The 27,583-nt window shown below is 40.9% G+C and overlaps 1 protein-coding gene and 1 long non-coding RNA gene across 10 annotated transcripts in view; one reads left to right on the top strand and one right to left on the bottom strand.

Annotated features, from left to right (window-relative positions):
- LOC141496410 (uncharacterized) overlaps window positions 1–25,885 on the top strand; it is a 43,670-nt gene extending 17,785 nt beyond the window's left edge. The window contains exon 3 of one of the 2 annotated variants that reach the window (XR_012471060.1): window positions 4,051–25,885. This is a non-coding gene — a long non-coding RNA (uncharacterized LOC141496410). Of the gene's footprint in view, window positions 1–329 lie in introns of both variants that reach the window. The other variant, XR_012471061.1, reaches the window with a different exon arrangement.
- The window catches only part of PDE1C (phosphodiesterase 1C), a 436,829-nt gene that overhangs the window by 252,975 nt on the left and 156,271 nt on the right, over window positions 1–27,583 (bottom strand). Inside the window, exon 1 of one of the 8 annotated variants that reach the window (XM_074198961.1) lies at window positions 556–1,818. The exons of 6 other annotated variants lie outside the window; for them this stretch is intronic. The gene's annotated coding sequence lies outside the window, so the exon portion shown is untranslated. Of the gene's footprint in view, window positions 1–135; window positions 453–555; window positions 1,819–27,583 lie in introns of those variants that run through there. One more of the 8 variants, XM_074198960.1, reaches the window with a different exon arrangement.

Below are 27,583 nucleotides of genomic sequence, written 5' to 3'. Positions count from 1 at the left end.
AAGGGGGGAGGAGAGAAAGAGGAGGGGGAGGAAGGAGGGAGAGAAGAGGCCGCCCCCCCCCCGGCCCTGACCACTGGGCACCGCGCCCCCTGGGGTCCCGGGCGGCTCCCCCAGAGCGCCCCTGCCTCCACTTACCACCCGCGCTGCCAGGGAGCCGGGGAGCCGAGCGGGAGGAGAGAGTCTGTCTGCCAGGGGCTCCGTCTCACTCCCTCTCTCTCCCTCTCTCTCTCTCTCCCTCTCTCTCTCTCCCTCTCTCTCTCTCCCTCTCTCTCTCTCTCTCCTCTCTCTCTCTCTCTCTCACACACACACACACTCTCATACACTGACAGACACACACACGCACACACATTCTCACACTCACACTTACACTCACTCTAACAACTGTCTGCAGGCTGTCGGGGGCATTAAGGCTCGCCAGAGTTACAAAAGCACCAAGTCCAATTCAAAGGCAGTAACTGAGGGGCCTGGCCCCCACCCCAGGCAGCGCGGAGCCAGCCCACCCCGCAGGGTCCCCACTCTCTTCCTTCTCTTTGTCTTGCACAAGCCCCACCGCACCTCAAAACCTGCAAGAACCGGGTCTTTCCTTCCCGGGCCAGCAAGGACAACAAAGCCAAGGGAGCCCGGGAAGGGCGGGGGAGGGCCCAATCCTGGCGCCCCCAGCTGTTTCACTCCTCCTTCCGCAGACTCCCGACCTGGGACCCCACTAGATATGAAGGCACAAAACCCTAAGCCTGTTGCAGTGACTCTGCCCTTCCCATCAGCCTCGCTTCCTCCCATTTGGACAAAAAAAATAACAAGGGGCGGCTAGGTGGCACAGTGGATAGAGCACCCGCCCTGGAGTCAGGAGGACCCGGGTTCAAATCCGGCCTCAGACACTTAATCATTGCCTAGCTGTGTGGCCTTGGGCAAGTCACTTAACCCGGACACCTTGCAAAAATTAAAAACAAACCAGACCAACAAAGAATAACAGGGTTGACCTGGTTGTTAAACCCACAACCCAAGAGTAGGGATCTTTGAGTCTTCCAATCCTCCGTCACCTTTCCCTCTAACTAACAGTAGGTGTCCTTTGGTACACAAGAACCTTAGTGTCCTACCTGGCAGAGAAGACAGATTAAGGAGAGGGAGCATTATGCAAAGGCTCCTAGTGGCCTATCTAGCTACATCAGGAATCCAGGAGGGACCTCGACCTTTTAGACTTGAGTCTTTCCCAAATCACGGAGCCTCTTCTGCAAGCAGGTATCCCCTCTTCATGGCCTAATTTTACAGGGATCCAACTTTCAACAGTTCGGTAAAACTCAGCCTGGCTCATGTTAGAAAGACAGCTCCCATCTCCAGCCTCTATCTAGCAGGGGATAGCCGGGCTGTCCTGGAATTTGAGAACACGGGCGCAATTTCGGACTCCCAGGGAGACTGCGGGGGTCCAAACACATCTTTTCCCCCAAACGACTTTCTAATTATTTTACTGGGCTACATCACTGAAGGGAAGGTCCATGAAGGAAGTTCCCCAAACAAATGAAATGGATGTGCGGCCTTCCCACCCCCACCCTGGCAATGTGAATGCTAATGACACTCAACAGCTGAAGATGTGGAGACCCAGAAGTTACAAGGTCACAGAGTGGGGTCCATTTTAGCACCTGCACAAACAGCCCCTAAGATGATTGCTGAGCTTTAGAACAAGAAATAGAAAAATTCAACAAAGGCAGGATGAAGTGAGCAGAAGGGAAGCCAGGGTAAGGAGCCAAGACCCAAACCTTGTTACTACCTATATTTCCTACAGAATGGAAGCTCGCCACACACCAGTTTTACAATGGGGGTCTCCTCATCTCACCCAGGCGACAAGTGAATTGGCCACTTACAGACTGGCTTTCATGGTTGATGAGCCCGAGTGCATAACTTTTCCAATCGCGTCCTGTTTGGCCCTCCTTTGGCAGCCTGGTGGCTCACCCTTGAGTCAGAGGGCACTCCAGATTGGAACAGTGTGAGCATCAGCATCAGTGTCCATCACAACTCCCAGCCTCAGTCTGCCCAGCAACAGTGATTGCAGGTGGACATCACAAGTCAACTGTATAAACCTTTTTTTTTTTCTCTCAATGCCTTGACATAGCCCTGACACATAGAAAACCCATACTAAATATAGGTTTTCACCATCTTTCACAGGTGATTTGTGAAGTGGGTAATTAGGAATTTTATTCAATGGGTACACGAGTGGGCAGTTTTCCACCCTCCATCTAAGGAAGGCTGTGTGGATCATTCTAGTATTGTACATCTAGTCCCTTCCATCCATTCATCTATCAATCAATCAGCAAGCCTTTAAGAGCTTATACTGAGCCAAATACTGTTATTAGCAGAGAAAATACAAACAAAAAAACTAAACAAAAAAAAACTAAACTAAAGCTCCCTGCCTTCAAGGAGCTTACAATTTGCTGGGAGTTTGGGGGTGGGAACAATGTCTAAGTAACAAGTTACATACAAGATAAATAATAATGACCAAGACAGAATCATCACTCCTATTAGGATAGGTCCATTCCAGGAGACAAGTAATAATGATCAAATCAGAATCATCACTCTTATACTTGGTAGGATAGGTCCATTTCAGGAGACAAGGAGAAGGGGAGAGCAGGCATCTACCCAAAATATAATTTGAGGAGATGAAGGGTCTGAGCAGAAAGATGGCTTCCTGCCAAATGCTTCAAGGTCTGAAATTATCACCTTTCCAGGATAGTTTTTCCAAAATTTTTTCCCAGTTAATGAAGACCTATTTTTCTCTCTCCCTTTCATCTCTCCCACCATTGGAAAAATTAAGTAAAAATCAAATTCTTCCAACATAACATACAATCAAGCAAGGCAAGTTTCCACATTGGCCCTGTCCAAAAAAATCTCTGAACCCATAAGTACCCTGAATTCATCATATAATTTCACCCTCTGGCATAGTGACTGGTCATCACACTGAGCAGAGTTCTCAAATCTTTTGAAGTTGTTCAAAATTGTTCCCTTCCAAGACCTTTTAACTGACTTAGGATATGCTATCCCCATATAAGAGTAATGCTTTCCCAATCTCAAAACTTCAAATGGCTAAGTATATCAGATCACAAAACTTAACTATCCTCCTCCATCACCTAGAAAGAAACTTGGCCTTAGAGGAACCAAGAGAGAAGCGAGTCTACAAAATCATGACATTAGCCTAGATGACCCATGGGTTCTCTTCTAGCTCTAAATTTATAAGGCTATGAATTTTTCAGGGGGGGGAGGAGATTAGAAGGAAAATCCTAGTTCCTTGGAGCGCTAATGATCTCAGATGACTGTTGTGGAACCAAGGAAAACAGCTTGCCTCATCTTGGATATATATACTATAGAAGAAAGAGAACTTGCCATACTGGGTCTCAGTTCCTGTTTCTCATAAGCCTCCTGTAACAATATTGTTCACATTGAGAACAATGGGAACAATGGGAAACTCCATTCATCTAGTGTCCATCACTTGAAGAGAAGCAACATCCGCTGTTCTAGGACCAGCCGAGTAGAGCTTGTCACTGAGTCCATCACCGAGAGGCAACATTCCTTTCCCATAGTTACACAGCTAATAGGTAACAATGGCAGAATTTGAACAGAGGTCTTCCTGGCTCCATGGCCAACCTTCTCTCCACTATATCAAGCTGCTGCCAGTATATATAAAATATAGGATAGAAATTTTTAATAATTATATTATTATAATCATATTAAAGAAATATAATAATTGCAGGTTATTCCCAGAAATGACAAAAACTCTGTAACATTACTGAAGAATTTAGCACCTATTTAATACGTAGCAAGACACAATTACATGGCCAATATTATACCTCAGAAATGCAGTCTTTCAGAAACTAAGAGATGACCAAGAAATATTCCTTAGAGATTTCTAAGCAACATCAAAAGAAAAGCTTTTTAAAATGAAATCACAGAGAAGACATTGAGTTTGGGTTCTTGAACGCTATGCCAGCAGGGGAAAGGTGGCGGGGTACAGTGTTAGTCAAGAGCCGGGGAGGGAAACAGTCTCTCTCTCTCTGGTTCTTCTAGGATGGACTTGATGAAGGATCTTTGGGTCTCTTTTCCAAGAACCAACCTCACCAAATTTGAAGAAGACCATCGCTAAGAGGGTGGCTACCAAGTCACTCATTTTTCTTGTCCCTAACAATTCCTAAAGATGATCTAATTAATCATGGAGGGTGAGAAAGCACTAGTGGAATGATTATCCATCCCCCAGGAAATCACTCATCTTTGGAACTGGGATATAATAAAAAAAAAACATCTTGCTTTATTCTCATTTTAAATTTTTCCGAGCTTTCCTGCTTCTTTAATAATGTGGTCCTCATCCTGATCCAAATTGCTCAATTTGCTCCAGAGAATCTCTGATTTCATCAGAGTAGCTGCCTCCTCCCTCCATGCCCATTAAATTGTAAGCTCCTTACAGGCAGGCACTGTCTTCTTAGTCCTTCTTTGCATCATCAGACTTTAGCAAGGCTGTTTTTAATAACTGTCTACTGACTGTTGCTGACACAGATAGGATCTCCTAGAGAATCTGAGATGGCCTCAAGAGTTGTTATGGTAGGGGCAGCTAGGTGGCATAGTGGATAAAGCACCAGCCCTGGAGTCAGGAGTACCTGGGTTCAAATCCAGTCTCAGACACTTAATAATTCCCTAGCTGTGTGGCCTTGGGCAAGCCACTTAACCCCATTTGCCTTGCAAAAAAAAAACCTAAAAAAAAAAAGAGAGAGTTGTTATGGTCCCAAAAGTCATTTCCCTCCATCCAATCTGACCATAAGTATTTCCATACTCAGCATGGCTGGGCAATCCATCAGTCAACAAACATTCAGTGAGGGTTTACTATGCAGGTGCGTAGTTGTGGGCCAGGCACTTTACAAATATTAAACCACCTTTGGTTATCATCATTTTATATTCAAGGAAATCAGAGTTAAGTAGCTTCCCCAAGGTCACACTGCTAGTGTCTGAGGTCACATCTGAATTTAGGTTTTCTTGACTTCTAGGACCAGCTCACTTCCCAGCGTGTCCTCCAGTTCCCTCTTATGAACCTATGAACTAGTTGAAACTCCACCTGCAGAAAAGCAGCACCAAGGACAGTCCGATAGGGAAGGGGTGGCTTGTCTCCAAGAGAGCCCAGCAGAATGGCTGCACCCTGAGTTTCCAAAGGATCCAAGGTCAGCAAGTGAGGAATGACCATCCCAGCAGGAAGCACTCTCCTCATTGGCACCCAGGAACAACATCCCATTTGTCCCAAACTGGTTCTCAAAGTAGGAAAGACTTGATAGAAGCAGAGGGCCCCGAGATGGGTTTTACAGTAGCTCTAGAGGCAACTAGGTTTACTGGGCCCAGAGTTAAGAAGACCTGAATAACTGTGTGACCCTGGGCAAGTCACTTCACCTCTTCACTCAGTTTCCTCATCTGTACAATGGAAATAAAAATAGCACCTCCCTCCTAAGATTGAGATTCAAATGAGATAATAATTACAAAAATGCTTAGTACATGTCTGGTATATATTAGGTGCCAAATAAGTGATTATTCCCTTATCCCCCCATCTTAACATTTGTTGGTGTCATGGGTCTCTTTGGTAGCCTGGTCTCTTCACAGAAGAGAATGCATAGCATAACAAAGAAAACCAGTTATATTGAAGTACAGTTACTAAAACATTTTCAAAGAAGTCAATGGACCCTGAGACTTTAAGGCAGAGTAGGGCAAGATAAATCAAAGAACAGAAAGAATATTTTCCTAGGGAAGACAGGTGAGGAGCACAGATCTCAAAGCAGGAGTGCCCATGTCAAAAAGTCCAACAATCCTATACCTAGATTTGAAAAGACCACATTGAATTCAATTCTCTGTTTGAGAGACATGGAAACTGAACCCTAGCAAAGGACTTGCCTAAGATCACACAGACAGTTCTACTCACAACAGAGGAATTCAAATCCAGTTCTTTAGTCCCTGAATCCAGAATATTCTCCACTGCCCTCAAAGTATTTTGACCTCAGGTAAATGATTTCAACTGTGGTTCCCTTTCATGATGATGTCATAATTCTTTGGAAAGATGACTCAGCTTGGACTTAGATCATATGGGTTTGCATCCTGGCTCTGCCACAGGTAGTTCAGGGTAGGGGGAAATTCACTTGTCCTCCCTGAATTTCTGTTCTGTAGATTGTATTATTAGCACTATCTAGCTTAAAAGACGGTTGTAGGGAAAGTGTTTTACATACCCCCAAACTTTACATGGCTGTGTGTTATTCTTTTAGGACACAGGTGGGGAAAGAATTAGTAAATAATTTTGGAGGGAGCAAAAGTTTTGAGAAAAGGAATAGAAAATAGGATCGAAAAAAAAAAAAAGATGACAGCAAGACTGGTAGAGTCTGACAACCAGGCTCAGGAGTAAAGAAGAAACAGCATCATATAAATCATGTAATGGAAGAAAAGAAAGAAGACCTAGGTCCTGACCTTTAAAAGTCTTTTAATCTTAGACATGTTCTTAACTTTTCCAAGTCTTGGATTTCGGTATATAAAATAGACTTAACGATACTTGCTCTACCAACATCCCTAGGACTGTTAGGAGGAGAACGTATTTAAACTTGAAAGCAATACATAAATATTCACTTGACAGGATTTGGAATTTATTCTGCTGGCACTGAGGAGTCATTGAAGGTTTTTGAGCAGGACATGACATGCAAACTACATTTTGATTTCATAACTATTATCAGAAGCAGAAATAATGATTATAAAAGACTAATTACTGACAAAAGAAAAAATATTTATTGGCTTAAAAATGCAAATGAAGGAGTTAACCAAATACCAATCCTTTCCATCTAAAAATATATTTATCCTTTTCTTTCCTGCTTTTGAATTTTTTTAAACAACTGAAGACATCTTTACGATAGCGTACAAAATAAAATTAAAGTAGGAAACTCACAATTCTAAAACAGATTTTAAATGGTTTTAAAATGATCAAATTTCCCTTCAATTGTTTCACAGTGGTCCTGTACAAAGGAAGGTGAGTGGACTCTTTAGTTTCCTTTCAGCTCTTGCATTGAGAGGAAAAATGAGAGTAACTTATCAAATGATTCATTTCAATACTTTCAATAATTTTAGTAGGTGTAGGTTTAATAAAATTGACCCTCAGGGGTCCATGACCTCATGACCCTCATTTTTCATCTCTATATTAGAATACCATCAAATCTTGATTGATGTTGACATTTTCACTCCTCTTGATGGAAAGAGTTCTTAGGACAAGGAGTGGGATCTGATGGATGGGTAGAAAGGGAGACTGATAGCCCCAATTTAAAATCCATTAGTATGCAAACCCAATTTCAGGAAGAGGAGATAAAATCATTGATGTGCCACAGCCACCATGGCTGAACCACAAAGGCTCAAACACATATCATTAAGTGGTTTTGAAATTATCTTGGCTAAATGTAAATGAAGAAATGAAAGTGATTATCTTCAAAAGGACCAGGAAGTACTTGAAGATTTTTAACTAAAACATTTGTAAGGATAAAGTGCTGAATCCTTGGAAAGAGTGCCAAACAAGTCAATTAAAAGAAGAGTCTATCAGAACTCATTCTGCTTTGGGGCCAGAAGGAAACAAAATAGGATTTCAAAAAGTACATTTCCCTAACACATATTCTAAGTTTTAGGCACCTCGCTGTGGAAAGTCATGTGGTAATTTTTTTATAGGAATCTATAGCAATTACCCTTTTGTCCTCCATTTTTAAATGACTAGAGTATTATCACCTACCTCCATTGGTTAGCTATTTAAATCAATATACTTAATACCAGCCACTATGGATAATTGAAGGCAGAGTCATTTCAGATAATATTATTGTGCCTTTGGGGTCTACTTGATTATATTTGCTGACCTGTGCTGAATGGAATCATCCAGTTTTAATTTATAAGCTATGACTGTTTAGCAGGATAAACTCAGTAGCTTTGTTCAGTAGCACCTGGTAAGAATGGCCTCCAAAGTTAGATCTGATTTAGAGCCCAGTAGATAAGTTGTTGGTTTCACTACCTATTCGCTCATTTTTTCACTTGGGATATATTCAATGTTTGCCTTCAGGTATAAGATTTTTTTAACCATGATGGACAGTCAGAATGATGGATAGGCTATTTCTATCATTTAATGGAAAAGAGAGAGGAAATTCCCTTTACCAATATTGTTAATTCATTTCAACTGTGTCTGACTCTTCAGGAACTCATTTGGAGCTTTGTTGGCAAAGAAATAGTTTCCTATTTCCTTCTCCAGGTCATTTTACAGATGAGGAAACTGAGGCAAACAGGATTCAATGTCTTGCCCAGGGTGACATAGCTAGCAAATATCTGAGGCTGGATTTAAACTCAGGAAGATGAATCTTCCTGACTCCAATTCCAGTGATTTAGAAATTGTGCCACCTAGTTGCCTCTTTCCCAATATAAATTAGAAATTTCTCTTCAACTTGTAGCCTTGGAGAAAAATTGAGTGACTTGCCCAGGGTCATAGAGCTAGCAGAGATCAGAGGTAGATTCTGAACCCAGATCTTCCTGGATTTAAGGTCAGCCTTTGCTTCCTTACATCATGCTCCTCTCTCATTCCACATGTTCATCCATGAATATTTCTCTTTAGAGCTATAGCAATATTCATTTCTGTTGGATTAGCATTTGAGTGCCTATGTGCCAAGCCCTCCTCAATGTCGACAAGGTTCTAGGATCCTAAGGAGGCTTCTGAGATACTCAACATCAGTGACAGACCACATCTGCTTCCCTAGAAGCAGTCTTCTAGGTCATGTGGCCAGGACACACATGAAACAAAGAAAAATGCAAAATGATTCTGAGTCACTCATGATTTCCCTCAGATTCTACCATGATGGTGGAGGAGGGGTAGAAGAAAAGGGAGGAGAAGATCTGAAGAGTAACCCAATGTTTAGATCATCTTTCAATATTTACTTAGCTACTGTGTTCTGGAAGTGAGATGTTTGACCAAGGATGAACAGGTATGGCTTAAAAGAAGAGATGTGAGAAAATACCCAACCATTCCATTCCTTGGCAGAAGTGAGAGCATAGAACATTGCACATATTATCAGACTTTTTCAGTGAATTCATTATTTTGACTTTTCCTCTTCTTTGTCTTCAAAAAACAACATACATCCATAAAACATAGTTTTTAGAAAAAGAAATATGACAAGGAGGACTAAATCACGTCAGTTCTGTCATTCCAGGCTATAGAAGGAAGGTGCAGCTAAATGGAAAGATGGCTCACAGATCTCCCTGCTTGAGGAGAATAAAGAGTTGGTTGCATAGGTTTTATCATTTACCCAAAGGCTTCAAGAAAATGAATTTCCTGGAACATTTGATCGTCTTGTAGCTCAAATCACATTGATAAGCATGTGCAAAAAAGTCAACACAAAAATAACTGTAGTTAGAGGACCAATATCTCCCGTGTAGCAAGAGAAGTGATAGAGCACCAGACATGGCGTCAGGAAGATATATTTGTGGGTTCAGATTTGACTTAGACACTTCCTAGCTATGTGACTCTGAGCAAGTCGTTTAACCCTCTCATCTGTCAAATGAACTAGAGAAGAAAATAGCCAACTACTCTGGCACCTTTGCCAATAAAACCCTAAACAGAATCTAAGAGTCATACATGACTGAAATGATGAAACAATGAACAGAGACTTCAGTGTACAAGTGGCATAGAGAGAAAGCAAGCTATATAGTGGAAAATACTTTCAGGATTAAGAAATGTGATAGGTCAACAGTTTGGAGGTTACAGAGACTCATGCCTACCCCTCCTGAAAACTTAATTTGAGAAAAGAATTGGGAGTTTCTCAGTATAACAATCAAGCAATGCAATAAAAAATTAAACTACTTACAATTTACTATAAGAAACTACTTATTGGGGGCGGATAGGTGGCACAGAGTCAGAAGTACCTGGGTTCAAATCCGGCCTCAGACACTTAATAATGACCTAGCTGTGTGGCCTTGGGCAAGACACTTAACCCCATTTGCCTTACAAAAAAAAAAAAGAGAAACTACTTATTGCTGAGGGTCACTGTCATATCAGCTATCAATACGGTCAGACCACAAATTTGTTCAAGCAAAAATAAAAATTAATAGAAAACTAAAATAATTTTTAATGGTTTGCAACTGCAACACTTGCAGCCTCAGCCATTTAAACAAAATATCAATGCCCACCCTCCATGGGAAATGGACAAAAGAATACATATTCAACCAGAGCATAACCCTTTCCTAAAGAAATTTGATTAGTGTAAAAATATTTCCATAGTAAAGATACTGCCCCCAAAAGCTGGATCTCCTTTATAAGAAGGGAAAAATACCAAGAGTGACAGCAGCTTAAAATTATCTTTTAAATTCAATAAGCTCATTCCAAAATCACTTAAGGAAAGAGCTGAAAGGCAAACAACAAATAAATGAAAAAAGATTTGTAAGTGTCTTTATAACAAACTCTTGACAGGGTAGTCACCACATTTATAGTCTAACATTTTTTAGTTCTGGATGTTCACAATACTGAAATAGAAAGGATAATGAAAAGAAAAGATGGAATAAGCAAATGAACTAAAACCAAAATATATACTGAGGGAATGTGTGTAATGTAGTTTGAGAACAATGAAGTATTGATTCTCATGCTATCTGAAAAGGGGGGGAAATTTCAAAGATTGGGGGGAAAACAGACATCATTTTTACAAAAAAATAAACTATCAATAATTACCCAGGCAGATGACTACTTTTTAAACTATATAAAAGTCACATGAGAATACACAAGCATTAATCATCCATGAAGTCATTAGAATAGTAAAATTTTTTCCAAATCATTTATTTTTTTTAATTTTTTTTTTTAGATTTTTCAAGGCAATGGGGTTAAGTGGCTTGCCCAAGGCCACACAGCTAGGTCATTATCAAGTGTCTGAGGTTGGATTTAAACCCAGGCACTCCTGACTCCAAGGCTGGTGCTCTATTCACTGCACCACCTAGCTGCCCCTCCAAATCATTTTAAAAAGAAAAACCACATCTTTATCAGCACACAATTGACAAATTACAACGAAAAGGTCCCACTGTGCTTATTTGCTGACTATAAAAAATTTGCTTTGATAATATGAAACAGTACTTTAACACTCTCCTTCTGTGTACATCCCCAAGTCATAAAATATTCATTAAAGATGTAACAACAAAGATAGCTCCATCAAATAATCTTGGGGATTATTAATATCAAGTGAGGCAGAACCAGGAGTGTTATATTTATTAGATCATATTCATCAAAAAAAAGGTTTTGGCCATTGTGGAAGATGTCTAGTACAAAGTCCAAATATAAGATTTTATAAATTTGTAAATTTATATATTTATATAAATTAAAAGGTTTATTTTTTCTGGTGATACTTGCATTGATTTTAATAAGCCCTGGAATGTTGCAGAACCCCTTCGTGAGGTTCTAAATGACTTTCAAGAATTTGATCTAACTATCCACATAAGAACCACCAGGTGGATGAAGACTACCTATTGTCCTAAATTAGATAGAAAATCCACTGCTACATGTATTTGGGACAGACGCTGCAAGTGGACAGTAAACTAGGCCCATAACTGAAGGAGAGAATGGATTGAACTGCATTTAAGAAATTAGATCACTTCTAGTCATCCAAAGCTTCTCTTTGTAACAAAGGTCTATCTTCCAGTGACATTGTGAGACTTCATATCATGAAATATTAGAGTCTCAAAAGAACTCACATTAAGGATGACCCAAAAGGAGGGAAAAGAAACATGGGGGGGAAATAGATATTAATGCTTATATTATTTCCTGTCTCATTCTCTAGAATCTACCTAAACTGGCCCATTTTCTATTCCTTGTCCATGATCCCGTGTCCCACATCCGGGCCTCTGTACAAGCAGGCAAGCCTATACCTGGAAGGTTCTCCCTCCTCATCTCAACGGATCCCAAGCTCCCTTCAAGGCTCAGCTCAAATGCTACCTCCTATTACACAAAGCCTTTCCTGATCTTCCTTCCTAACATTAACATTCTCCTCCTCCAGAAATCACTCTGCATGTCCCTTGTATTAACCTGCGTTAAACTTGACCTCCCTGAGGACAAGTGCACTTTGTCCTTGTCTCTGTGTTACCTGTACTTAGAACTTGATACCTATTGGTACCTTTTATTTGCAAGGCAATGGGGTTAAGTGGCTTGCCCAAGGTCACACAGCTAGGTAATTATTAAGTGTCTGAGGCCGGATCTGAACTCAGGTCCTCCTGACTCCAGGGCCGGTGCTCCATCCACTGTGCCACCTAGCCACCCCTACCTATTGATATCTTAATAAGTGCTTCTCGAGTTGAGTCAAACTTAAATGAATTGAAGAAATTGGAACATGTCACCATAAACACAAAGAAAAATGAAGCTAAAGTAAAATAAAGGCAGTTATTGGGGAAAACAACTGTGGTCCACTGCATAGTGAGAGTGCAGGCTGAACGTCACAATGGACTGATTGGCTTCCACACAAAGAGCGTCCATAGAAGAACCCCAGTATGTCGGGGTAACCCAAGGAAGTAAATTTTCTGAAGGATGTGAAAAACACACACAGATTAGACATGAATTGATGGATTTTTATTTGCATCATTGAGTTAAATGCCTATCAGAAGGAGATCACAGGCTAATTGGAATTTTAGAGTGCTTAGATAAAATAATATAAACAACAATAAACATAAGTGACAAGTGAAATGAACTATACTTGTTGACTTGTTACCTGCTATCATCTAAAAGATAATACTTGCACACAAAAATCTAAGAACACGGTGTTTAATAAATGTCACTATAGCAAATACGTGCAACTTCTAAACTATGGGGAATGGAAAGCTCTGAAAACATAGAGACCAAGTGGAAGAAATCAAAATCATGTGGGAATAGAATGAGATCCATATCACCTCCATCATCCCATATGCTGCTGGAGAAGCTTTGAATGAGTCTGCAGTAAATGAGCTAACATCTCAGGACTTTGTTTAATTACAGAAAATCAATCATTTTATCCAACTATGCAATAAACCATTAGACATAAAAGAATAAATCAAGGAAAGAGATTTGTCCTAGGATCCCTCACATCTGAACTCTCACAAAGATGAGAATGAACTATTAATAATAAATGCATCTTATTGAGAAACTTAAGAAAGTAAAAAAGTTACTCAAAACCCAGCAGCTGGAAGATGACTATTGTAGTTTTAAAATAATCAACTCAGTGCTTAGATTCAGGAGCTTATCAAAGTTTCTCATTCAAAACAAATTGTGAGTGCGGCTCGGCAGCAACTTAATATGCTTGCAAAAAAACACTCCATATATATGACAGCTGAACAAATCACATCTGGCAGTTTAAAATATGATTCTCACTCAAACTTTTTTTAATGGGGTTGCATCACATAAATGCTGCAAAGCCCCTGATGTGGTGTGGGTGGGTCATTTGTCTCAGCTGCCACTAACTAGTCATGCCAGATCAATGTCCCCTTGGACTACAGTTTCACAGAAGCAACTGATAGCCTCCCAGAGAACCAGTGACGTGGTTTGGTGTTTGCCAAACAGAGGAACATCCTTCTCCTCACCACAAGCCCTGACCTCTCCTGTCAGTAGTCACGCACGTCCCTATAATCAACCATGAAATGGAGGCCAGAGAAACATTCTGAGAAAAGATGAGGCAGATAGAGGACCCACAGGGTCAAGTAAATGTGATTCAATCTTTTCATCTGCTATGGAAAAGAAGTCTCCACACCAGGTTTTGGAACTGGTGTGCCTGGGGAAGATCTGTGTTTGATGGAAGGATAGATAATGAGAAAAACAGAAAAATCAGCCAACATAAATGATGCATTCTGCCTAATGGATGTTTTCTTATTGCAGTTTCAAAAACTGATATCTGGGTAAAACCAAAATAAAGGAATTCTCTAAATGCAACTTGAAAATATCATTTCTGTAATGCTGGTCTTAGAAAAGAGAAAAATTTGCTTTCAATACCACCTCACAAGTCTTACTTTCTACATGTTCACTTTGTCTCTCTGAACCTCAGTTTCCTCATCTACAAAATGGACATAATAAAACCCATAGAACCTCACAGGATGAATGTAGGAAAATTAAAGTATGCTGAATGCAAAACCATTCTAATTTTGAAAAGGTTGGTGACAGCTTATTATGTTTTTTCTTTTCTGTTTTTTTGCAAGGCAATGGGGTTAAGTGACTTGGCCAAAGTCACACAGCTAAGTAAATGTCAAGTGTGTCTGAGACCAGACTTGAACTCAGTCCTCCTGACTCCAGACTCAATGCTCTATTCACTGGGCCACCCAGCTGTCCTAGTTTAACTTTTGTCAAGTGAGCGTGGTCTGGTGCTATTTCAAAGCATGTTCGGTTTAAATTCCAAGGATCTAGGTTCAAATTCTCACTCAGAGGTATCACCTTTCACAGGACTGAAGTGGAAAGGGGCCTCAGAAGCCGGGTTATTTTTATAGATGAGGTAACTGAGGCCTAGAGTGGTTAAATGACTTACCCAGCATCAGACAGGGATAGTAAGCTCTTCATAGGCCAAATACAAACTGAGATTCTCTGAGTTTCAGAACTGTGATGCAAAGCTACAAACACTGTGGAAGTAGGAATCAATGTGATTTCTCTGCCAGCTATTTCCACCTGAGCATCCTTCATCTTCTTTCACACAGAAGGTTGAGATAAAATAGAAGAGGGCCTGCTACCTCAGGGTGGAAGCTTTTCTGGTCTGTGATACATAAATTCAAATTCTCATCATCGGATGCTTCTGTCCCAACCTCCAAGTCAAGCACAAAAACACTCAGTAATAAAACTCAGCTCACATATCTGCATTTTCTATCTTGGGAGACGTTCTATGACCAAGAAGAGGGACTGGACCTGAGAGTTCATGGGGATAAAGGCAAAGTCCCCCCCACTAATCCTCTACCATTCAACCTCTTAGAGAGTCCTCTAGAGTACTCACAGTGAGGCTATCTGCCTGGACAATGCAGCCGGGCTATGTCAGAGGCAGAAATTGAATCTAGAGCCTCCTGGCTCTCAGCCCAGTCTCCATCCACACCTCCCCAGCTGCTTCTCCTGAGGCATAAACACACAATTTATGGGAGCCTCTTCCCAAGAAGGTTTTCACAAGGGAAAGAGGAAGTCACCAGAACAGGACATGTGATATATCACTAAGCTGAGGATTTGGATTAAGCAACCACAGAAATCCTGAGTCCAGAAAACTCTCACCTTAGTCACCAGGAATCCATCCTTTGCTGAGGGTGTCAGAGAAAGTGTCCTTTCTCTCCAAAAAGGTGACTGCACAGTATTTCATCCGACTGGTTTCATTAAGCCATGTCAAAGGGGATCCTAGGAACTATTTTCTTTCTTTTAAACTCTTCTTATACGTTTCACCATCTTATTTCCTTCTAAGGAATCAAACCAGACCCTTCCCCAGAATGGAAACATGCCAAATTATCAGAGCCAGGACTAAAAAGTCTGAGAGCAGAACCAGAGAGCAACGGAGGAGACCACCCCTCCATAGTCATAATAATACAAAGCTGCTACCAGTTGTGTGCATTGGCCAAGGTAGGGACCAAGCCAGGGACCAAGCCTCTTCCTAAACATCTAGCAGCAAGTGAACCAGAGAGCAGGGAAGAAAATCTGCTGAGGCCCCTGTTCAGTCTCAGGGTAATGGGGCATACAAAACACCTGTGCACCAACATCTCCCACAGCCCTGCCCCATCCTTCCTATCCACGGCAGTTGTTTAAATGTGGGTGAGAGCCAGCACCCACAAGTGAGCAGCACCTATAACCTGACAATGACTTCCAATCAGAGGATTTTGCTCTTGCCATCCTAATGTCTCCATCCTCTTTAGCCTTGAGACAACAGCTGTACCTATTGATCACTCCCTCAATGCATAGGCTTATAGATTTTTATCAGAAAATACCATCCGTTCCAACCTCTTCCTTTTACAAAAGAGGAAACTGAGATCCAAGGTCACACAGATTGCTCAAGATCACACAGAGAGTCAATGCCTAAGACAGATTTTGATTCCTAATCTTACTAACTCCTTTACACTATGTCATTCAATTCAACAGGTATCTCTTAAAATGCCAGCATACTGTCCTTATGAAGGAGTGAAAATGAATTTATTACATGTTTCCTATGTGTCAGACATGGGCCACACAAGTCCAAAGGTAGGACAAGAACTTTCTCTCAAAGAGTTTACATTCTGCTATCTTCTTTCCCCAGGGATCTAAAGGGAGGGAACAGCAGGTGAGGCCAAACTGAGATGATTGTGAAGGATTGACTGCATACACCTGGTCTAGACTATGCCTTAACAATCAGAGGTGAGACTTAGCTCAGTCTCACCTGCCACCACCACCACCCCCCCAACCCATGGCCCTAACTCCCCCTACCTGGCTAACTATTTCTCAGGAGTTTGCTTTACCAATCCATCTTTTTTCCTCTGGTCCCCAGAGGTCATTCTATCTTGCACTCTCCTCTCTCTTGGAGACTTCATCCTTAAAAGGAATCAGAGTATATAGAGTCTGTAGGAACATCCAATTCTTCTCCTTACAGATAAAGAAATGGACACTCAAAAAGCCCCAAATTACAAAAAGCTATCACCATCAAGCCCAAGATTTGAAACCAGGCCCCTTGATTCCACAAGCAGTGAACTTCCTAAGAAACCTCACTGCTTCAATGATTGGTTCTCTTAAAGATGACTTCCTTATCTGTCTATTCAGCCATATTTCCACCTACCTATTAGACATTTCCAACTGGATGTTCCAACAGCATGTCAAATTCAATACATCCAAACTCATCACTACTTTTATAACCACTGAGAAACCTGTCCATCTTCCAACATCTGTATTTTGTTACTGACACCTTTGTCCTTCCCCTCCATCCCAGATCAAAACCATCAAGTGACCTTGGATTCTTCCTTCTACCTCAATGGACCTCCCCCTTCACCACCAATAGGTTGCCAAGCTCTATTGAGTCTATCTCTGCAATATGGCAATTGAGTGAAAAGAGGCCTGGGCTGGCAGCAAAAATACCTGGGCTCAATACTAGCATTTAGGATCTGCTGTATCCTGGCTAAGTTACACATCCTTCCATGAGCTCAGATTCCTCCTTGGTAAAACAAGGAGGATGGATTTGACAGTCTCAATGGCCCTTCTTGACTCCATCTCTATGATTCCAGAATCTTCTCCCTCAAGGATCCAACCTCTCCTCTCCTTATATGAATCACCCTGGTTCAAGGCCACCATTACTTCTGATTGGATGGGAGACAGAGCTGTTTAGGAGAAAGAGCCCAGCATCTTTATTCAAATCTTGGATCAGCTACTTATTACCTTTCTGACCTCCGGCAAGTCATTTAATTGAGGCTCTAGGCCTTCATCTTCTCACCTGCATAATGGGGGCTAGATGATCTCCAAGGGCCCTTTTAGCTCTCTAGATGCACAGCCTACCTTGAAAATTGTGATAGTTCTCTAACTAGTTCTCCTTGTTTCCAAGCCATCCCCTGGCCAATATAGCCCTAATCCCCTGACTTGGATCTGTCACTGGATCAGGGATCTCATCACTGTCTGAATTCTCTCCAAGGATGCAGATCACATTCCATCCATATTTCCTCATACTGGATAACTTTTGTCCCTGCTGTCCCATACATCCTTAACAAGGAATCCATCCAAAAGGCTGAGGAATTCCTCTAGCTATCCCTACATTGTCCAAAGAGCAATGGAGCCTCTCTGTACATCAATCATTCCTCCCTCTTGCTACAAGACCAGCCCATTCCCATTTCTTCTCATGGATCTCTCCAATGACATCTTTGCTCCATCACTTATCCTTCATTATTCCACACCAGCAGCACAGACCTTTCAACTAAAGTTTGAGTGATCTATGACCTTGATTTGGAGACCAGAGTGTTCCATGAAATGTTCCATATCACTTAAATAATATTGATCAAAAATGGGGCTTTTTCCAAGGGAGAAACTAGTTGAAAGACTGCATAGTTTCCAAAAGACAGTACAGAATTTTTCAGCTAATGAATTCTGGGCCAAGCCCATTGTTCACATGCAGCATTTATCCAAAGTATATACACTGAGGACCAGATTCATTACTTATCTATGCAGCTGCCTACATATCATAATCTGGACAGTAAATATTTTTTTTATTCATTTGGTTTTTCCAATATGTATGAAAAGTCAGACCAAACTCTTGAATTATTGTGAACATCATTTAAGAAACTCTTCAGGGTTTCATGAAGTAAAGGAAATGTCATTCACAAACAGGATGCATCTGGACAAACCTTGATATCTATAGGGAATCCTTTTTTCTATTTGAACTCCATGCTGGACGTCTTGTTGGCAAGTATCCGTCACCTTGTTTTATAACTAGCTGGATAGTCATCATCATAAAGTTGTTGAACAAAGTTATAATTAATATGGTTTTGTTGGAATGAAAGTCCTTGGGAGTGGGAATTATTATAGTCTTTGAATTTGTATCTCTGGTGTCTAATACTATCTGGGCAGAGTAGGAGATTAATAAGTGTTTGCTGCTGAGTAGGGTGGTACAATCTTATAACCCCAGTTGCCAAGAAGGTTGGTGAGCTGCAGCCTGTCTCAAAAGGAAAGAAGACCAACTCTACCATATTCTCTGTCCAAACTATTTAGAATGTGATGACAAGGGGTAAGACAATGGTGAAGCTGTTTAAACACTATGGATCTCAGCCATCCAGGGGATACCATTCTAAGTAGAAGGTGCTGACACTTACATGGGGTCTTTTCATTCTCTCTATCTTTGATTCTCTTATAGGAGGGATGATTTTGTGATGTTGCATATTTTTGTGAATATATCTGAATCTGTCTAGTTTTTGCTCCTCCCCTTGCATCCAAAGGAAAATTACATAACAGAGCTAGAAGAGACTTTAGAAACTTAACTCCTTCATTTTACGGATGCTGAGGCACAGCAAGGTAAAAGGGATTTCCCAGAGGTCCACAGCTAGCATATGTCACAAACAGGAACATCTCTTCATTAGTAGAGGGAGTTCTCTCACAAGAGAGTTCTGTATACTAGGTCTTCCTGACTCTCCACGCTTACTGAACCATGAACAGGGTCACAACCTCATTTTTCATGCTCCAAATCCAGTGTTTTATCCATGAAACTTTCATTAATTAACTAGGGAAGTCATGGGTGTAGAAATACTTTGTATATAATAGGCACTCAATAGATGCTTGCTGACATTGAATGAGTCTACTACAAAGTACTCTCTACAGAAAAAAAAAAGAAAAATCAAATAATTCATTGATGATCAGTGGGCTGAACCCAGACAACAAATATGATACAACTAAATTAATTAAAAGGTTTAATGCCATAACAGTCATGGAATTGTTCTCCAAAACTAAACAGATGCATCTTGATGGGAGAAATGATAATGTCATTTAAAAAAGACTGCGCTCATGTTCATATCTGCTCTATTCATCTATAGCCCTGAAGTCTGGGGTCCTTACTCTCTAAAGCTTAGGTATATTTCTGCCACAGCATGACCATATTGTTAATGGTCTTTATTTATTAATTACATGTATAAAACTCACAGCTATTACTAATCCCAAAAGACGCCTCACATCATCGTTGGCAGCAAAAGTATTTTCATCCCCCTCAAAACCAAACCAAGGGACTTAATGACAGAAATGCCAATTTTTTGAATCTGTTAAAAAGAACACAAAATATATATGAGATGCTCAATCCAAAGAACACACAAACATGTCTGAAGTCCTACCATGAGACAGGAATTATGGTAAGACATAAGTAAAACAGTTTACATTCTATCAAATGTCTCATCCCACTTCCAAATAAAAAGATACTAATATCAGAACCCATCAAGTTCTCCCAGAATGCTGAGGAGGCAGATCAGTTTGACAGTGGAGATGGAAGCAGGTTTGAATCGGTTTGAATCACACTTCTTTTGCTTACCAGCTATATGTGGAAGCTAGCAAATAACTTCACCTCAGGGGACCTCAATTTCCTCATCTGTAAAATGAAAGGAGCAGCTATGTGCCACAGTGGAGAGAGTGCTAGACCTGGACTGAGGAAGATTTAACCTTCCCAAGTTCAAATCTGATCTTAGATACTTCCTAGGTGTGTGACCCTGGACAAGTCACTTCATCCTGTTTGCCTCAGTTTTCTCATCTGTAAAATGAATTGGAGAAGGAAATGGCAAACTACTTTAGTGCTTTTGCCAAGAAAATCCCAATGGGATCATGGAGAGTTGGACTCAACTAAAATAACTGAACAACAAAAAAAAAAAATCAAAAGATCAAACTAGGGGCGGCTAGGTGGCACAGTGCATAAAGCACTGGCCCTGGAGTCAGGAGTCCCTGGGTTCAAATCCGGTCTCAGACACTTCATAATTACCTAGCTGTGTGGCCTTGGGCAAGCCACTTAACCCCATTGCCTTGCAAAAAAAACCTAAAAAAAATGATCAAACTAGATTCTCTCTCTCTCTCTCTCTCTCTCTCTCTCTCTCACACACACGCACACACACACACACACACACACAAACTCACACCCAGATGCCACTTGAGTTGTAGATAAATCTATGATCCTAAGTTCATAAGACCTCAAAATTATTTGAATGAGGAAACTAACTGGTCTTTAAAGTGTATTTTTTCTTCCACAATGTTCTGTGAAATGTCCTGTTAACATGGAAAGAAAAATGATTTATGCAAACAATTTGGCTGGGGAAGAGAGCAGATAAGATTGAATGAGTAATAGGTCACATTCCATTTACAGATAAGAAAACAGGTTCAGAGGAATTGAGTAACTACTGTAAGGTCACGCAGGCATTGCCTAAGCCAACATTTGAAGCCAGGTCTTCCTAAATTCAGATGTATCACTTTAATCACAAACAAGAAAAACTGGGAATTTTGAAACATTTTTTTCATCTCACTCCATGGCTTTGTTTCTAGGTTTTAGTGATCATCCCCCCCCCCCCCCGCCCCCAACATTTCTCCTCCAATCCCCTTCCATTAGGGAGCCTGGCTAGCCTCTTTCCCAGATACTCTTTTCTAGATGCCAGATCAGCCCTTCCATTAAAATCTTAAAATCACTTTGCAGAATGAGAAGCTATATATAGCTGGAGCTAATGACCAAGGAATGCCAAACGAAGTGGGCTGGGTGCTGCGGCTCTCAGAAGTCATCAAGTCAAACTCCCTTATTTTGTAGATGAAGATTGAGGGGAAAGGAATAAGTATTTCCATAACACCTCCTATAGGTCAGAAAATTCACAAATATCTCATTCAATCCTCACAACAATCCTGGGAAATAGAGGCTATTATTCCCATTTTGCAGTTGAGGAAACTGAGGTAAACAGAGGTAAAGTGACTTGCCCAGAGTCATACAGCTATTAAGTGTCTGAGGACAGATTTCAATTCAGGTCTTTCTGATTTCAGGTCCAACATTCTGTGCACTTTGCCCCCAAGGGTCTCTAGGATCAAGAATTAGGGACTAGAAAGACTTCGATTCATATGGGTAGCAAATAAGAGAGCTGGGATATGAATACAAGTCTCCTGGTTCCAAATCTAGAAATTACCATTTCTGGGTAATGCTACCACTCTCTTGCTTTTGAAAAATTCCCACCTTTCAGCCTCGAGCCAATCCATCAAGGCAGATGTCCAAGAGTCCTCTACTGCACCTGGGTTTTGTTCTAGGAGACTGGTGGCATTCCTCAGTTGAGAGGAGAAGGCCTTGGGCATGGCCAATTAGTCATTCTGGATCTTCTGGCTGGGAATGAGACTGTCAGACTGACTCTCTGGGATGCCCTCACTTTGCTTTCCAACAAATCCAAGTGGCCAAGAAGCAATGTGGTTCAGTGGAGCTGGGAGAACCTGGATTCAGGTTCCTCTGCCCCAAGACATGACTGAACCTCCCTCTTGGAAGGCTAAGCAGATCTCAAAAACTGTGGTTCCAAAAGGGTTCCAACCTGCCCTCGTAGAGGGACGTTCCTCACTAGGGACCATCTGTTCTAGAGAAATCCCAGATCCAGCCCTTAAATAAATACAAGAGGACAGAGCAGAGGAATGTGAACATTTTCAAAAACCCCAGGCAGGGCATGGAATGATTTGAGGGTGTCATTTTTAATGTCATCCAAGGAATGAATAAGTTCTCTGCTCATACCTTCAAGGGTCTGTGCCATCGCCCCTTACTTAATTTGTGGGTTTATGTATGAGTTTTTTGTCCCTAGTCCTCAGGTGTGCTGTCTCCCTTAAGAGAAGATTCAGTCCTTCAAAAAAATGAACGGTTTAATCTTTGTATCTGTAATCTCAGCATGCAGCACATAGTAGGTGCTTCATGAAAACATACTGATTGATTGATTGACTAATAAATGTTTCATGGCTCAGAGTAAATACTAATGTTTACTGAATGATGGATTGATTTGTATGCGTCCCTAGCATCTAGCCTGCCCCGTAGTAGATGTTTAATAAAAGCTTGCTGATTGATTGGCTAATAAAAGTTTGTTGATGGACTAATTTGTAACCCAAGAACATAATTAACATAATTAATAAAAGCTGGATGATGGACTGACCAGTTGAAGGGCAGATCAATCTTGCTTGTCATGATTTCACCTTTCTGGTCTTCTCACTGATCCTTCATAACAAGTCAACAATTATCAAAAATAGGGCTTTGGACAGACACAAAAGACAGCTTTTGTTAATGTTCAATTATGTCCAATTCTTCATGACCCTATCTAGAGTTTTCTTGGCAGAGATCCTGGAGAGGTTTTCATTTTATAAATGAGGAAATTGAGGCTGAGTAAAGTTACTTGCCCAGGGTCACACAGCTAAAAAGTGTCTGAATCCAGATTTGAACTCAGGTCTCCCGAACTCTAGGGCCAGCTCACTATTCACTGTGCCCCAAAGGGACCTTGGGGACCTTCTAATGCAACCCATTCCAGAGAAAGATTTTCTAAAAAAGAAAATAAACCTGCTTCTGTATCCCCAAAATGCTGTACCTCACAAGTAATTCTAATACATACAAATATAATTTTAAATTTTGCACCTTATACAGAAAATCTCACTAGCCCCAATGTTTCCATGTGTGCAAAATGCCAATGAATAACCAGATTTCGTGGGGTTAGGAATGCTGCTTTGGATGAGCCAAAGATCTCCAGGCCTTGGTAAACTTACTCATCGGGAACCATGGCCAACTGTCCTGTGTCTCCACCAAGGACCAGGTCAGAGGAAGTAAAGTGAGCTGCTCTGGAATGAGTTGCTGTTAGGAGGAATCATCTGGTGCCAGCCTGGGTTGTGAAATACCAGAACAGAGAGACTAGGAGAGATTCCTATCTGTCTGAGACTAGAGAAGACAACAAGGGAATGAACTAGGCAAGAGGTTCCAAGCCTTTCTCTCCAAGAACTGGAATCACAGAAGCGCACATAGAGGTCACTGAGTCCAACCGCCTTATTTTACAGATGAGGAAAGTGAGGCAGAGAGTCACAGACCCAGGGCCACAGAGCAGGTTAAGCTGGCATGACCAATGAACATTGGAATAATCCCCAGGCATAAGGCTTTTACAAATGTGACACAGAATAAAATAAGGGCTCCCTGCAGAAGGCCAAAAGAATTCCTGCTGTTTACTTGGATGCTCTAAAAGTCTTTTGCAATTTTCCCTGGAAGATAATTATATAATGACCAAAAGTTCCCCTGCCTCCCTAGTACAAGGGAACCCAAAGGTGAAGCAGAGCTCCCCTTCTCCCTTAACTCCAAGGCAAACAAAAACTCTAATGCCCTGCCATATTTTGGAAGGAGAGCTAACAGTGCAATGAAAAGAGAGGGGTTGCCTTTAGAGTAAAGTAGTGGGTTCAAATCTTCCTTCTGGTGCTTACTAACAGTGCCCTTACTAACAAGGTAGGCAAGTCACTTTGCCTCTGGACCACAGGTTCCTAAGGAGAGGGGCTGGATTTGACAGTCATTGGTGTCCTTTCCATTTCTAAATCTGTGATCCTATGAGTAACTTTGGACAATCATGAACTTCTCTGACCTTGGTTTCCCTAAATGAGGGGGCTAGACGAGATGCTTCCTAGGTCCTTCCAGCTCTAGCACTGTGATCACTGGAGAGGTTTTCCTCTTATTAGGGGCTCTAAATCTTTCCATGGTCATTGTGATTTGAACAGAGAACTTGATGTTAGCCCCTGAACCTTCAGTCACATGGCCTTCCAGGTCCTAAATCTCTCTGTGCCTGTCCAGGGGCTGATCTGGGGCAGAGGCCACCAACATGTGTTCAGAGAGCTGCCATGGACCAGAGAGGCTTCCATCGATAGATGGCCTTCATCCAATCCTCTCAAGAACACAGATGCTGTTTATGTGAATTTCCCTCAATGGCAGGCTCTGGAAAAAAGCTCCTGGTCATCCTCTGAATGATTGGCTTCTCAGTTAAAAGACTTGTGATACATTCAATTTTGACCTATGTTTGGCATGGTTACAAATATAGAGCCTATATTAGTTTGCTTTCTGTAGGGGGCAGGGGGGAGGGAGAAAACTTGTAAAACTCAAAGCCTTAGCAAAAACTCCCATTGTGTGTAGATGGAAAGATGGATAAAATATTTGTTTAAAAAATGAAACAAGCAACTAAGGTGTTGGAGTGGCTACAACACTGGCCCTGGAGTCAGGTGTATCTGGGTTCAAATTTGGCCTCAAATACTTAATAATTACCTAGCTGTGTAGCCTTGGGAAAGCCACTTAAACCCATTTGCCTTGCAAAAAAGAGCAGCTAGGTGGCACAGTGGATAGAGCACTGACCCTGGAGTCAGAAGGACCTGAGTTCAAATACAATCTCAGACACTTAATAATGACCTGGCTGTGTGACCTTGGGCAAGTCACTTAACACCACTGCCTTGCAAAAACCTAAAAAAAAAGAAGAAATAAATGAGCATCTGAGGCAAAAATAAAAATAGTTGTGATGATGATAATAATAATAGCATTTCTACAGTACTTTAAAGTTTGCAAAGCATTTTATTATCTCTACAACAATTCTGAGACAAGTGAAATTATCATTCCCATTTTACAGATGAAAAAACTGAGGCCGAGTGGTTAAGTGACTTGGGAAGAGTCACTTAGCTAGTCAGTGTCTAAGGCAAAATTCCCAGCTCAGGGTCTTCCCGACTTCCAAGTTCATAGCTCTACCTACTAGCTGTCTTCTCTTAGATGCTCATTGCCAACAAAGGCATCATTGATGGACCAGTAGTGACTGAGATTTTCTAGAAATCTCTAAGAGACCCACTTTACTTGCACTATAGTATACTTAGTAAATACTTGGAGAAAACTTCTTGAAGACTTTCTAAAAAGGGATACCATTGAAGTCAGGTTCCCCACACAAACACATACCAAAAAAATGCTCAAAAACAAAATCAAAACACCTAAGTAGCAAAAGTTTTATTTAATCACACAGGGAGAAATAATCCACTAGCAAAGTTAAACAATTTAAAGATAGCTACCAAAGATGGAAAAACAATCCTTACCTCATAAAGCATTTTGAAAAGCTTTCCATCTTTAATCCCCTATACTATCAAAAAAGTATCAAATGTATTTCAAAGATTAAAATGACTACTAAGCCTCTGTATTAGAACAGTACAAACAGAAGCAGCTGGAGCTCAGGATCTGAGCTTACCAGGCAATCTTCAGACCATGGTTTGGAAGCTTTGGGGTCATAGTCACATCTTACACTTTAAAAATAATAGCTTCCATCTTGATGGTGCTTTGACCTTGGCTAAATATTTTCAGATTAGAAGACTTCTATGAAGTAATGGTATCTTTGTTGCAACTATGAGGAAACCGAGGCTCAGGAGAAAGAAGAAAGAAAAAAAGAAGAAGGAAGGAAGGAAGGAAGGAAGGAAGGAAGGAAGGAAGGAAGGAAGGAAGGAAGGAAGGAAGGAAGGGAGGGAGGGAGGGAGGGAGGGAGGGGACCTTCAATCACAAGAGTTGGAACAAAGAGAACTTTGTGTTTAATGTCACAGGATTGTTGCATGAGGTAGCACAAATACTTTCCAGATCTCAAAGAGTTACAGAAATGCCTGGTATAATTAATAATTAACAAATAATATTACTGTTATAACATGGCCTCTTACCCAAGCATTTGGGATCATTAGACTTTATTATGATGGTATCAAATGTATGCAGGCATAATAAAAACAAAGCAAGAAGTCACCACTATGTAGATTATTCTTTCAACACTTAAATGTTTCCAATCCTTTCATGGAATCAGTGGGGTATTTCCCTCCAACAAAGTGCAATGGAAAGAGATCAGAGTGAAGAATAAGAGGACCTGGACTAGAATGCTTCTCTGTCACTTAGTCCCCTCTTTGGGATAACATCTAATCCATAAACCTTTTATCAGTTTTCCAGGGAAATCACTGTGACATCAGAGAGGGTACTGGCAGTGTAAGTCAAAAAGACCTGAGTTCAAATCAAGCCTCAGACCCTTACTAGCTGTGTGACCCTGAACAAGACACCCTGGTCAGCCGCAGTGTCCTCAAGCATAAAATGAGGGTAATAATAATAATGCCTCACTGGGTAGTTTTAAGGATCAAAAAGCACAATATATGTAAACCACTCGGTCATGTTTGATTTTTCAGGCATCCGTCTCCTCATGAGGGCATTTGGGATTTTCTTGGCAAGGATCCAGGAGTGTTTTGCCATTTCCTTCCCCAACTTATTATATAATAGTTATTTTATGCACATAAATATATATGTATGCATCCATATGTACTCATTCATGTGTCTGTGTGTGCATGTATACTTACACCCTCTCCTTGAGGACATAAGATTGTCACCATGAAGGCAAGAGTTTTGGTTTCATTCATTCATCTTTATATGTCATAGAGATTTGGACATTGCTGGTATTCCAAAAAGACCTGTTGGATGATCTAAGCAAATTCTGGAAAATCCCATTTCAGTTTTGCAAAGTACAAGCCCCCAATCTCTGCTGAGGATCTGCCCACGGTCCTGACCTCAACTGACCCCTCCACATAAAACTTGTAAGATGTCCATAGGAGCAAGCCCTATTCGACCATGACTCTATGCAGGAAAAATTTGTCCTTTTGGGGGAAAGGAAGGTAATAAAATTATGCTGCCTTTGATGGAAGAATTCATCTATATTTCTTCTCCCTGCTGTTATTCATTTAATACTATAAATTAAATGATATGCAGTGACAGATTAATCCACTTCCTCTCCAACTATGTTCACACTATACTGCCAGTCTTCAATCAATCAAGGAAAAATTGAGGCTTTCCCATCCCCAGAAAGAAAAACAATTAATATTCTGAGCGCAGGTTTACACAGGCTGTCTACACACACAGAGATAGAAGAATGTATACCATGATCTTGAGCTCTGATTCACAATCACTATGCAAGGATTAATAAGGGGTTAAGACCATTTCTTGGGTTGAATGAGAGGGTGATAATGGATGATGGAGAGAAAGCAGAATTATTCAACTTTTATTTTGTTTGTGTTTTCTCTGCCAAAGAGAAGGCTCTTTGGATTGGAAAGGTCAGAAAAAAATGACTAATAGGGTTGAAACCC

The sequence above is a fragment of the Macrotis lagotis genome, chromosome 8 (genome assembly GCF_037893015.1).
Source record: "Macrotis lagotis isolate mMagLag1 chromosome 8, bilby.v1.9.chrom.fasta, whole genome shotgun sequence".
Taxonomy (NCBI): Eukaryota; Metazoa; Chordata; class Mammalia; order Peramelemorphia; family Peramelidae; genus Macrotis; species Macrotis lagotis.
Note: the sequence above shows the minus strand (reverse complement) of the source record. Positions and strands in the feature narration are given on the sequence as shown.